Source organism: Corvus moneduloides, chromosome 6, assembly GCF_009650955.1.
Source record: "Corvus moneduloides isolate bCorMon1 chromosome 6, bCorMon1.pri, whole genome shotgun sequence".
Lineage (NCBI taxonomy): Eukaryota > Metazoa > Chordata > Aves > Passeriformes > Corvidae > Corvus > Corvus moneduloides.
In genome coordinates this window covers 11,269,189-11,281,925 of record NC_045481.1, presented here as the reverse complement: position 1 = coordinate 11,281,925, position 12,737 = coordinate 11,269,189, and the positions used below count along the sequence as shown (strand labels likewise).

Genomic DNA, 12,737 nt, shown 5'->3' with positions numbered 1-12,737 from the left:
CTGGGCTCCCAGAAAATATAGCACTGAATGATCTATTTGCCAACTGAGGGAGTTTTCAACATAAGAAACCTTCAAAATTATACCCATGGTCCAAAGCACACACCTTTGCTCTAATGCACTGATAGAAACAAATCAAATGAAAACCAGCTTCCAATCCAAGACTTACACAGAAAAGAAAAATAAGGATTTTAGTTTCTTTTGACAGCATGGGGTGTGTTTGAGGAATGCTTACAGTCAGATATTCATACAAAATGTCTCTCATCATGTACAAATAAATTGTGGCTAAATAAATCTGTAAAAATCAAGATGTAACCTTTAGATAATGTTCTATTTTTTCTGCTACATACCCAGTGACACAGGACAAAAAATTTTTGAATTCTAGAAACACTTATAACTATTCAGCTGAAGAAGTGATTCCTCCTGGTTTCTATTTCCATTCATCTTCTTTCTCACCTCATCATATGAGCTACCCTTCTCCTTCAAAAGAACTGTGCAGAAACCCACAGGCAGAGCAGGGGGTGAGCCTCACTATTTTACATAACAAAATCATATGCATCAAAACACACACACACACAACTTCCCAAATGTCTGAGGTTAGCTAGCCTTCATGTCCTGACAAGTTACACCCACCTTTCCCAGAGGAACTAACTCACTCCATAACAAATCCCAGATTTCTGTTAAAACAGCAAATAAATTAGGACCACCTACCACCCAATCCTGCAAGCACTTACTGGTAGGCATCCCTGCATGCCTACTGCCATGCACAACCTCCAAGTTTCAGCTGGCCTGTCCATGACACAAAGTGCTGTATCTCCAGCACTTTGTTTCCAGAGCTATGCTCCATTGCTAGGTCAAAGTCAGCTCAATTCTCTAACCCCTGTTTACAGTCAGCCTCCAGCACTGGCTTATGCTGGAATAATTCATAAGAATGAAACCCAAGTTTGGATTTCAGGATAAGGCCCCCAGTCAACATGTGGGAGCATTTATGACTCTGTGAGACCTACGTTAAAAAATAACTTAAAAAGAGACACCATTTCCCTCTGAGTGTCCGGTTTTCCCTGTTCCAGTTTGCTCTTTCAAGAAGACTGGTAGGCTGGGGTATTGGTCACTATGTGAAAATGACAACATACAATTAAAACAATAGTAATTTTCAAGTGACGCTTTTTTTCAATAGATGTATGACATTCCTAGACATTCTATTAATTAGCAGGCCCCAGGCAACACATTTGGAAAAACAGAACAATCTGGCCTTTGATTTTTATCCAGGCCTTACCCAAGATCACACAGAGGTAGCCAGACTGCTGATAGATCCCCCACACAGAGCACACACCCCCAGCAAACAGCTGCACTAAGAACTGCATGTAAATCACTTTGAAGAATTCTCAATCTGCAGAGAAAGAAAGAATGATTTATTCATTAATAAAAAACTGCTGGTGTTGGACTGGGAAATCAGAATTTGCTAAATGGACTCTACTAATAAGTCTCAAATTTGTTTCTGTGTCCTTTTTTCTAGTTACCTGTTTTAACTTCAGTTTAAAAGCCATCCTGAATGAAAAACATATCCTGGCTGTCTTCTATATTTCAGGACCAGGAATTCAAACAAGCCCATTACTTTCAAAGTATGGAGGTTATTAATATCCTGATGAGCATCTGAAAATAGCAGCATCTCATGTTCTACACCTACATGATGGTTATCTAGGAAACTGGCATCTTTGTTACACCTTTTCTGGGTGGCTATAGTTATAATCCATCAGTACACTGGATGAAAAACACCATCTCAACAGATGTTGTAAGATGCCAGCTGAAACACTCTAGCTTTTGATACTCCCACCTGCATTAATAATTTGTGGTTGCATTGGATAAAGATCTGTGAGTTTCTTCACTTTTAGGAATTTATTAAGGTAATCAAAACTTTGGAATCTTTCCTACTGGTTGTATTATTCATTTCATCTGTAGACAATAATGGTCCTCTTACATTAAGGATAATTAGGGCCTTAGATGGGCTTTCCACATTTTTCAGTGATGTAGCTGTAATTAAAACAAAAATCCAAAGGGAAAAGGGGAGGAGTATTTGATCTTGAAAGAAGCCAGACTGTCTGGAGGATATGTATTTTGAAGGTTTTATTGGTAGCCCTCAGAGAAAGACAGCTACAACCTAAGCTTGGGGGCTAGCAAGGGCTATGTGGGTTTGTGTGGGAGGGGGTTAAGTCTAATTTGTAAATGGTGAGTTATGAGCCCTGACATTTGAGAATAGACAGTGCATTGTGTTGATGATGAGAGCAACCCTAGTTTTCTTGTTAATGGCAGTGATTCATTCTTTCCCACTCAACTATTGTTCCCATTTACCTGGCAAAGAGAATTACTTGTTATGTGTTTCCAATTGCTGATTTCTGGAGAGACTGTTCAGATGAGCAAAAGCACAAGAGAAGAAATGCACAAAACAGGCAGAGTTCTGGGAGCAGCACTAGTGGATCTCTGAAAGGTTCTGTGGCATTTCCCCCCTTCTCTACTCCCCTTTGCACCTGAGAAAACCCTGTCTCTTTTCTGCTTTACTCAGAGCTTTCAGGCTCTCTTCCTTTCAATTCAGGATTATTCCCATAAATTCATGCTTTCAAAATTATTTAAAATATCTGAAGATTTGCAAAATATTTGGAAGCTTTAAATTACTTTAAACCTATGTGCAGTCATACATTTGGTAACACAGAGCAACCAGCCTTGGATTTTCCACTACAGCCTTACCCAGCTGCACAAAAGTAGCTATGCCAACAACTGGCCTCCTTCACCATATGAAACCACCCAGAAATCCCACAAGGGGTCTCAGCAAATTATCCTCACAGAAGTCCATATATTAAGTTTTTCTTAATTGTCTGGAAGCCATGGAATATCAGGACAATGACCAGGAGTAAGTAAATCAAGACTGAAGCCTCCAGAGAGAGCTGTCTCTCCAACAGTGTGTTTTGTAGCATGCCTGGCTACCGCACTCAGATTCTCTGTTTGTCACTTGGCAAACTGCAAACCCGACACTTCTGAGGCTGCCTCCCCTCCTCCCCAGCAGACCGTGACACTGGTAGATGGGCCTGATCCCTTGCTAAAGTGGAAGAGCTGCATTGACGTCAGTGATGATACTTCTCTTTCTTGCAACTACCAATCTGGCCCTCCCACTTTTACAAATGACCCCGAGGGGACGATATGAAACACAAAGCTTGGAAAAGTACAGAACTATGACTTGGGAACAGCCCATGGCACAGATTAGGGGACAGTAGCCATAAAGAGCTTGAATCCAGATGTGAAATTCCCCAAAGCCAGGACTATTCAATCCCTGTCTCATATGTGAGGCAAACAAACAAAATTAACTATTGGGTCAACCTTGCCCAAAAGACACAGATTCCTGTGAGCAACTCCATAAGATCTTTGGAAGCTGTTTCCTTTCGGGACATGCAAGCAGCTCTGTGTCTGAGAAAAGGCTGAAGCATATTCTATCCTTGATGTAGCCAGCCAGGACCACTGCAGCAGGCAGGGCAGGCCAGCTGACTGACACACTGGGGTTTGCTCTGTGAAAATACTTCTTGTGCCCAGGGAGCACCGAAACCACAATTGCAGGTCTGCCAGTGGGGTGGAAGGTGTCACGTCCAGAGGCAGCAGTGGGCACTCAGCTGACCTCAAGCAAACAAAGCCCAAGTGGAATGTGGGATCCTCAATTCCATCTTGGGTTTCAAGTGACTAAGTGAAGAGATGCGTGAAATTCATATTGAGTCCCCAAGCTGCTACATGCATAGAGCTACAGCTCTCTTCAAGCTGCCTCAGCCAGCCATAAAGGTAGCTGGGCTTTGGCCATGCAGAATTCCCACAGGTTTCAATGGGAATTTCAGTGTTCCAGTCTGGACTCCAAGAATGCGGTGCTGGACCCAGAGCTCTGACGGCTGGAGCCGTATTCAGTGTCAGTGTCTGGCAACACCCATTTGTAAAACAGTGACTCATTCACAGGCACAGCTTTAGAGGGACAGACAGGATGACTTTAATCATACATTTCTATTTCATTAACAAAGCTCAGTAAAACCAAATGAGCATCCTGGATGATAATAGTTGGTATTAATCTAATGATGGCAGTGATCCAATGCCACGGTTAGGAATAGTTTTATATCCTACAGAATGCATTACTTCCAGAACATAGCAACTAGTGGACTACTGAGGCTAAGGACAACATAATTTTTAAACACTCATGAATTTGTTAAGGAACAGGGATTTTTTTCTGAAAATCAGAGTCTTGGAAATAAATTACAGAAAGTAATTTGAAAGAGAACATCTTCAAAAGTACCTAAGTGACTCAGGAGTCTGAGACATCAGATAAATCAGCTGGCATTAGCACTTTCCATTCATTGTAAACAAGGGACCAAGTATTTTGTGTAATGGACTGCATAGGGAGGGGACTTAATTCAGGCAGCTATTACTGCAAGGTGCTCATTTGTACACAGTCCTTTCCATGGACAAGTTGGGTTTACATTCAAATGTACAGTTTTAAGTCTTTCCCTTTAACACTAGCATACATCAATCCTCAGACCTGACAGAAAGCATCTGAAAGCAGATTGTTAAGGCTAGAATTTGGCCTTGGATTTTCACTCAATTTTTCTTTTAAAAGAACATGCTGCCTTTAGGACACCATTTTTCCAGATCACACGTCTGGCTAACCCTTCTAACATATTAAGGATGCAATTCCATGGCAGATTTGCAAAAAGATGCAACTTCGTCTGCAAGTGCTCCAAGATGCCCAGATAGAAGCTACCTCTTATCCTAAAGTCTTGTAACTGCAACCCTCTAATTCTGATCCCAAGCTAATACACTCTGCTTCCCAGCAGAACTTATCAGTTCAGGCTCAGCCACATGCTAATGATGGCTACACAGCTTCCCATTTCCAGGCAGCTTTCATCCAGCCAGCTTGGAGTGTGAACAGAGTGAGTTATCTGCCTGCCAAACCCTGAGAAGACATACCTTCAGTGACTCAAGCAGTTAGGAGCAGAAATGCAGGATGAATCTTGTGCAATATTCTCACAGTTCAGTAAAGGCTGACCTTGCTCACTACATGCTAGGGCATGGTAGTTTCCTTTGCTTTCTGGATTGATATGGCTATTCCTTACTTTGAGTATCAAAACTCTGCCTGGTTGACTCTTTCCCAACTTCACAGTAAGTCCTGCTCTACTAAGAAGACGGCGTGATCTCCTGCTCAGACGCACATGTTCCTTCAGGATTTGCCTCCTCAAGAAAACATAAAATCAACGTGTGCTCTACCAAACTCCTTTCACTAATATAATTTCCCATATTCTGTAGGGTGACAGGCCCCTAGGGAACACCAGCACCTCACAAAGTATTACTGAATGGATGAGATAGACATACTTAAATTCAGTACTGCAGTCAGAAAACCCTCTGGTTAAGATCATGGCAGTTGGACAATACATGAGATTTCCTACAACAGCACCCATCTTAGAAATGAGATAAACATCAGATGCATTGATAGACTTAAACTTTCTACAATGCACATAAATCCTATGGCTTTATCTTTCTATAGTAAAATGCAGAAATGGGAAATAAAAACTGGATTTCTTCTGAATCTTGTCCACTTTCAGCTGCAGCCCCAGCCTATGGTGCAGTTCCACCATGTGCCCTTTCTAGATCTCAGGCTACTTTTCACTCACCATTTTTATAGTAAAACACATAACAGTATGTTTGTCTGCCCCCTCTACCCACTGTATATCTAGGTTAGTGAAATAAATTAATTGGAAACTACCTGCTTGAAGATCTGCAACACTTCTGATCTCAGATAGCATCAGGATTTAAATGTAAGACAGAATTCATACAAGCCACTTCTCCCTACCCTTCCAAACATGTTTTCTGCTTTATTCTCAGTTTTCTCCTCCACTGTCATAACAGAACTTCATCACAGTTACATTCTATGACCAAAAAACCTATTTAACATTTCAACCACAATTCATCTAATTTTTTTCTTCGATGACCCCAGTATGATTCATTTCCCAAGTAATCTTAGTAATCGGACATTGTTTTTTTAGTAGTATATTTGTCCAGACTGTTTATTGTCCATACAAGTTTCTGTAGTTCATTTATTTTTTATATTTTTAAATCATAGGGATAATTTCTCCAGGCTTATACAACACTTCTAGTTGGGCAACTCCAACCTGTCAACACCTTCTTTTCCTTTTCACAGAAATTCTTCCATCATGATTGCAGCATCCATACATATTCCAGCTTTTGCATAACCTTGTCCACTGTCTCTAGTATTCACTTAAATTTGAGTTTGTAATTTCCAGTTTTCTTTAAACAGAGTCTGTAGCAGTCCATCCAATTCAGCAAACTCTTTCTTTAGGACTAGCAGTGGTATTAAGACATTAGGATTTTCATGCTTTTCTTAATACATTTTCTCCTGCATTTCTTTATTTCAGTCATTTTCTGCTAATACTTTCCTTCCAGACTGGGCAGCAAGGTAATGGCAGATCTTACTGCAGCAGCATAAAAATATCACTTACTCAGTCTTGCATTGCAACAATAAACTAACAGCTTTGAAAATTAAGGTGTGCGAACTCTTTGAGTACATTTTATACCTACAAATTCTTCATATTCTCTAACAAAGCCGTCTAGGAACCCTAATCAGAAAATGTGCAAGAAATATATAATGTCAAAACCCCCCAAACTGTTAATATCCTACAAATATGTGTTTACAGGTTGAAGAAAAAATAAATACTGCCTTCTTCTTTTACTGTCCTATTTAAGCTCTTTCCTTTCTCTTGCCTCAGTTAATACTAAAAGACCTGTGGAGGTGAAAACATAATGCCTGTGACACTCTGATGTATGGTGCAGATGCAAACTGATGCATACACACTGATCTCCTCCATGCAGGCATGACCACCTCTATTGCACAGGCTGAGAAACCATCTAGCCTATGGCTACTTTACCAAAGGAACTTTCTTTTTACTCAGCCCCTGGCTTAATAACAACAACGTCACTTAGCATTTGTGATCACGGCTTGTATGCAGCCCATTGTTTATGTGCAGCACTATAAGGTGGGTAGCACACACTGCCTCTCACTTATTTTCATAAGCTGAAACTAATTAATGTCGTTTTGCATGCCAAGGATAAGAGGACAGCTGGAAACCATCAAGGGGAAACGCAAGCAGTACATGAGCTGTTTCTTCAGTCAGCTGTTTCACTGCCCAAGGCACACACAGGCAACTCACAGCTTCGTCTCTCAGGTCCAGTCCTGCTTTGCTCTGTCACTCAGAAGTCAATACAAGAATCTCAGATTTGCAGTGGTATAACAGAGAACAGTCTTGGGCCCAAATATCCTACTGGTACTTCAAACATTCCTGTTCTATCAAAACCTGATACTTAATGCCTTCTGGGGACATGGATAATCAGCATAAATTAGCAATTAATACTTCAAAATTGCCTTAGACTATGCTCCAAAATCTCTTCCAACTCACAAATAAAAGTTCACACACTCAAGCCACAAGTCTCAAACTACATACTCCATCAATAGACATATCTTTGTCATACCTCCTGGAGGCCAAACACAGGGTTTGTCCTAACCATGAGGAATAGAAGCAGAGAATTGAGGTTCACTGCAAATGCCATCTTACTGGTCTTCATTACTCAGGCCTGGGAACAGTTATCCAGAATGTTTCTGCTGATCTCAGTTTCTGGTTAGTTCTCCCTCACTTAACCCTGAACCTTTCACATACACATGAAGATAAACACCCAAAGTTCTACATGCTAAGACTTAAGCAAACACATTTTGTGCCAGGCGGCATAGGCCAAAAACCTGCAAAGGTCCACACCCACACAGAATTACACAATGGACCACACGTAATTTGGAGTATGCCATTTGCCTATCGCTAAGAATTATCAAGCACCAGTCGTTTCCAGAAACTTTGCTGGTCTCAATGGATCAGTTCCACTGCATTTATTTTTGCTTTAAGCAATACCTTCTATGCCAGTCATTCATACCAGTTTGAGAGTTCACCCAGATCTATCACTAACCCTTTTCCAGGTCCTCAAGCTCAATAACATTTAATTCACTGAGTGGAATTTCTCTGGCTCTTCTCTGCAATCCTAATTTCAACTTTTATCCTGATGAGCTGCCAGAGACGGAGTCTGCTCCACAGGGATCCCAAATGCTACAGCCTCCTGCAGCCCAACACTACATGACAGCAAATCTTTTGAAAGAAATAAAAGACTCCATAAAACATCACTGGAGCTCTAACACTTCAAAATGTGAATTCATACGTCAGTTGTAACGTGTTCAAGCCTTGACACTTGGCCAATGCACAGACCTCCCCAATAGCTGAGCAAGAGGTACCTCTCTGGTGTCTTGGGTCTCAGCTTTAATCCACTGGATGGCAAGTGGTTTGAGTCCAGCAAGGCCAGCACTCCAGGCAAGACTGACACAAAAACTTTTCTCCCTGCACAGTAAACAATACACCATTTAACTGATAGCCTCAGTGATTCTCTCAGAACAAAGAACAGAAATTAATTTCTAGGAAGTAGCTCCTGATCTCATCCAGAATATTAAATTACAAGGTATTTTGTAGATTTTCAACTGACATCAGAAAGGCCCAGCTAGCAATCCAATTAATTTCAAAACAATAACAGCCCTTAATCTAACATATATCAGCAAATTCCTGTTTCTCTCTTTTCTAACAAAAATAACAACACTGTAGTTGCCAGTGCATTAATAAGATCCTATTTCTGCTCCAGAGACTGAATCGAACCTTTGTTCTTCACAGCAAAGGATTAAGAAGGTTGCTATTTTGGTAATGAGATGTGGAGAGGTACTTACTTTGCAGCTGAGATCCAGGCTGGATGCCTGAGAAAGGAATAAACTGTGTTACCTCAGATGAACTTTATTTGTATAACCAGTATATCAGACTCTGTTAGCGTGATGCGTATCATTAGCAATAAAGAGAGACTATTCATGAATAATTACAATTTGATAGAGTGTTTAAGCTCATTTACAAAATATGCCTTATGTTGTAGATAAAGTCATGAATGTAGATTTTAAGATAACAACACGCACACATAAGAAACTAGAAAAAGTAAAACTACTTACTTTCTAGGTAGCTTATTGGTTAGTTGCTTTTTTTTTTCACACAAAGTCTAATTTTTTTCCAGATATCTCACCTCTTTTAACAAGCATATAATGGAGAAACACTGTCATAAAATGACACAAGAAGGAAAAAAAGTGTCAGAAAAACAGCACATGGACAGAGACAAATAGGAGAACACTGAAAAGAAGATCAAATCATATGACAGAGATCCAAGTACTGAGGCACTAAGTGCCCAAAATGATTGAGAAAACTGTTTGTGAGGCTGGAAAAGGAAGCAGTGACCTGTGAAAATGAAACCAACTTCATGAAAACATTAGTCATATAAAAACTATGTTGTTAACAGTTATCATAACAACATTTTCATTAAACAAACATGTTTGGTATATAAAGTTTTTGCAAGTAAAACATTTCCAAAGGACTAGGGTAGGTAAGGTAGTGTGGTTAGAATCTGGCACCACTTCATAATTACATAGGGATCAACTTCTTGCACTTAGAAATGGAAATATTTGGGGGTTACATCAGAGGAGGTCTGAATTTCTAAATGAAAAGTATTTTTGTAACAAAATCTAGGGGCATCTTCAGATACAGCAAATACAAACAGAAGTGAAGGCAAACAGAGTCTCAACATTTCACTTGCATCCTGCCTATTGGCTGTTGACATGAAGTTCTTTGAAAATATGACAAATTAAGCTATTTATTAACTCTCATTTGCAGTCTATCAGGGCAGTGTATTTCAAATACTTTTATCAAAGACCCACCATACAACCCCAGAAACAGGTAGAATGTCAGAAAGAAATTGCTCCATTGGTCATTGCTGATATCCTCTGGGAATGATGTTTTGCATCTGATGAAACTTTCTTATCTGTCCTTCTCTAATGAATAGTAAAAATAGAATACCAAAAATTCACAGAAGTTCAGACATGTCTAACAGCATACATGCCAGATTTCCTAGGGAAACAAATCTTATGCAGTCAAGCTTTGTCTGCATGAGTGATCCCATGCATATTATCCCTTCAATAATTTTTGGGACATGATCACCAATTCCAACTAAATCTGATAAAAGCGGGCTCCTCAGAGACAATTAAGTTCTTAACAGCATACAGGAAAATCATTGGATGGGTGAACAGAATGGTATTAATAGGGGTACCAATAAATTAAAGGTTTAGTATGAACATAACCTATTAAGCTTCAGAGAATCTACTAATATTGAGCTGTTGGGAATTTCCTACACACTGGAGAAGCTCCAGCTGGAGCTTGTGCCTTGTTAGAAAACCAGAGAATCCAGTGCCATAGGAAATGACACTTCATTCATTTTGAGCTAGGAGTAACAGTTTTTCAAAATGAGCATCAGTAGAAAAGAAATTGTGCTCACAAGTTTACATTTACAGGTAACATTTTAATCAAACATGGAAGGAATTGGGCTTAGTGCAGATGTGACAGAGGAATATTTTTTGGCCTGTAATATGCAGGCAGTCAGAACGTACAAATAAGCAGTCCTCACTCTTCGAGTCTACAGAACATGTTGATTTCTTTTTCAATCCTCCAGCAGGTTAACTAAACAAAATACTTATTTACAGCAGAAAAGAGGATGAAGATCTTCAAGGACTGACATGTGAGTATCAGTGTGAAGTTATGACAGGAAGATCTACCCATTAAAGTTTTCCACTTTTACTCTATCCAGAAACACCAGTATTGAGAATAATTGCAGATCATAAAATAACTCCCTCTGAATACTTTAAGAATTTTCAGCACATTTTCATATCATACTGGAAATCCTCTGTAACTCAAGTGTTAACTTTCACTAAAAAGTGTTAAGGGCCTGGACACTGAAGCTTGATCCACACTGGTGCAATTCTGATAGGTCTCAAAGACAGCTATTCTTACAGAAAAGACAAGTATCCATGCAAGACTGGACACTCAAATTTAATATGCAGATTTTGCACAGACATCCCTAACATTTAGGTATTCAGCCACCTAATGGAAATCTTTGGACTCATCCCTATGAGGAAGAGGCATTGTGGTTGAACAAAATGATTGAACATGGAATTCTGGAAGTGGCAGTTTCATTAGGGGGGAAAAAGCATATTTGAAAATTAAATTTTGCTGCCATATGGTGTGGGGAACTCAAATGGAAAAAAATGTTTTCCATGCTTCAGCTGAGATATCTGATAGCTGACTATGCCTGCCCTATGCAGCCTACAGATGGGAAATGGGCTGAATGGACACCCCAGGAGGAGGCAGATACACAGCTGCCTTCCATTTCTAAATGTACAGTCTGAGTTCTGAGTGGGTGAATGGATACACAGATGCATTTTTCTTTTACAATGCACAGATCATCTTAAAATCACCTAAAATGTTCTCTCACTCTGTGCATAATATGTCTACAGACTCAGTCATTTCTATGACAATAGCTTTCTTTGTTCAAATTTTGTATTACCTCAGATTTCAAGACTTCATAGAAGTGTAAAAAAATAAACCCTCTGCATTTAAATGAAATGGTTTAGTGATTAGCAGTCTCTCTGCAGCAGAGTTAGCAGATCCCTCAAGTCTCTCTTTCCCAAATATATGAGAGAATGCCAAAGTCAAAATTTAAATATTTTGCCTGGTGTGTCATTCTAGGTAGCAGGGAGAGGCCCAGGGTTCCAGACACTAGTTAGAGATTATACCAGTTTTAGAGCACAGAAAATGCAAGTCATATGCAAGTTCTATTTATATGTATAAATAGAACAACCATGGCCTTTCTCTGGCTTAGTGGCCTTTTATAGAAGCTGCAAAGGCAATGCATCAGTGCAAAAGGGACACAGAGGGAAAGGGACAGACCTGACACTGGGTACTCTGCACTTGCAGTAGTTTGGGAGTGCTGGCAGGAGGCATCCTAGGTCCATCTTCACTTGAATTAACAGGTGTTTAGAGTGCCCAGACTTGTTGAAAACGAAGCCATGGTCATCTCCACTTGGGCAACCACACTTAGAAGAACTTTTTGAAAATGTAGCCTGCAGGGAAATGAGGGTTAGAGTGAAGCTGTCCTCACTCCCAGGCCTCACACGGAGGAAGCTCTTTGACTGTAGGACTCCTTTTTCTCTCACATCCCCTAATCCTTTGCAGTGAGGTGGGGCCAGAGGGAGGCATTTTCAGTCTTCAGAGGACATTTATACTGTAAAAAATATGGTTTCTTTAGTGTTTCCTTTCTCAAAAGTAGTAATATAAACTAACTGAGTGTGCTCTTAGGAGAGCTTTTGGCAAGGGTATGGGCCAATCCTGTGCCAAACCTCATCTTTGGCATGAAGAAATAAACAGACTGTGGTTCTGCATAAAGACAAAACTTTTGGAAAGCCTTTAGAATATTTCTCATAATGAAACAGTGGGGGGGTAGTTTTCGTGAAATTCTGAATACTTTCCAGAATACAAATCCGACCTTTAAATGTTTTGGTATCTTCAATTATGAACTCAGGTTCTTCACTAAAAAAATTGAAACAATTAAATGACGAATGATGGATATGCTCTGATTTTGAACAGTCCTCATTAAGGCTATTTCCATGCCATTTCATCTGTCCATAGTAAATAGAAATATTGTGTCAGGTAAGAACTCATTACTCTATTATTACAGAAAGGGAAACTGAGATTGAA

General features: G+C 39.8%; 1 long non-coding RNA gene across 1 annotated transcript in view; it reads right to left on the bottom strand.

The window, feature by feature from the left end:
- The window catches only part of LOC116445149, a 274,986-nt gene that overhangs the window by 164,263 nt on the left and 97,986 nt on the right, over positions 1–12,737 (bottom strand). The window contains exons 4-5 of the long non-coding RNA XR_004240674.1: positions 8,843–8,869; positions 8,363–8,465 (exon numbers count right to left, since the gene is read on the bottom strand). This is a non-coding gene — a long non-coding RNA (uncharacterized LOC116445149). The remainder of the gene's footprint in view (positions 1–8,362; positions 8,466–8,842; positions 8,870–12,737) is intronic.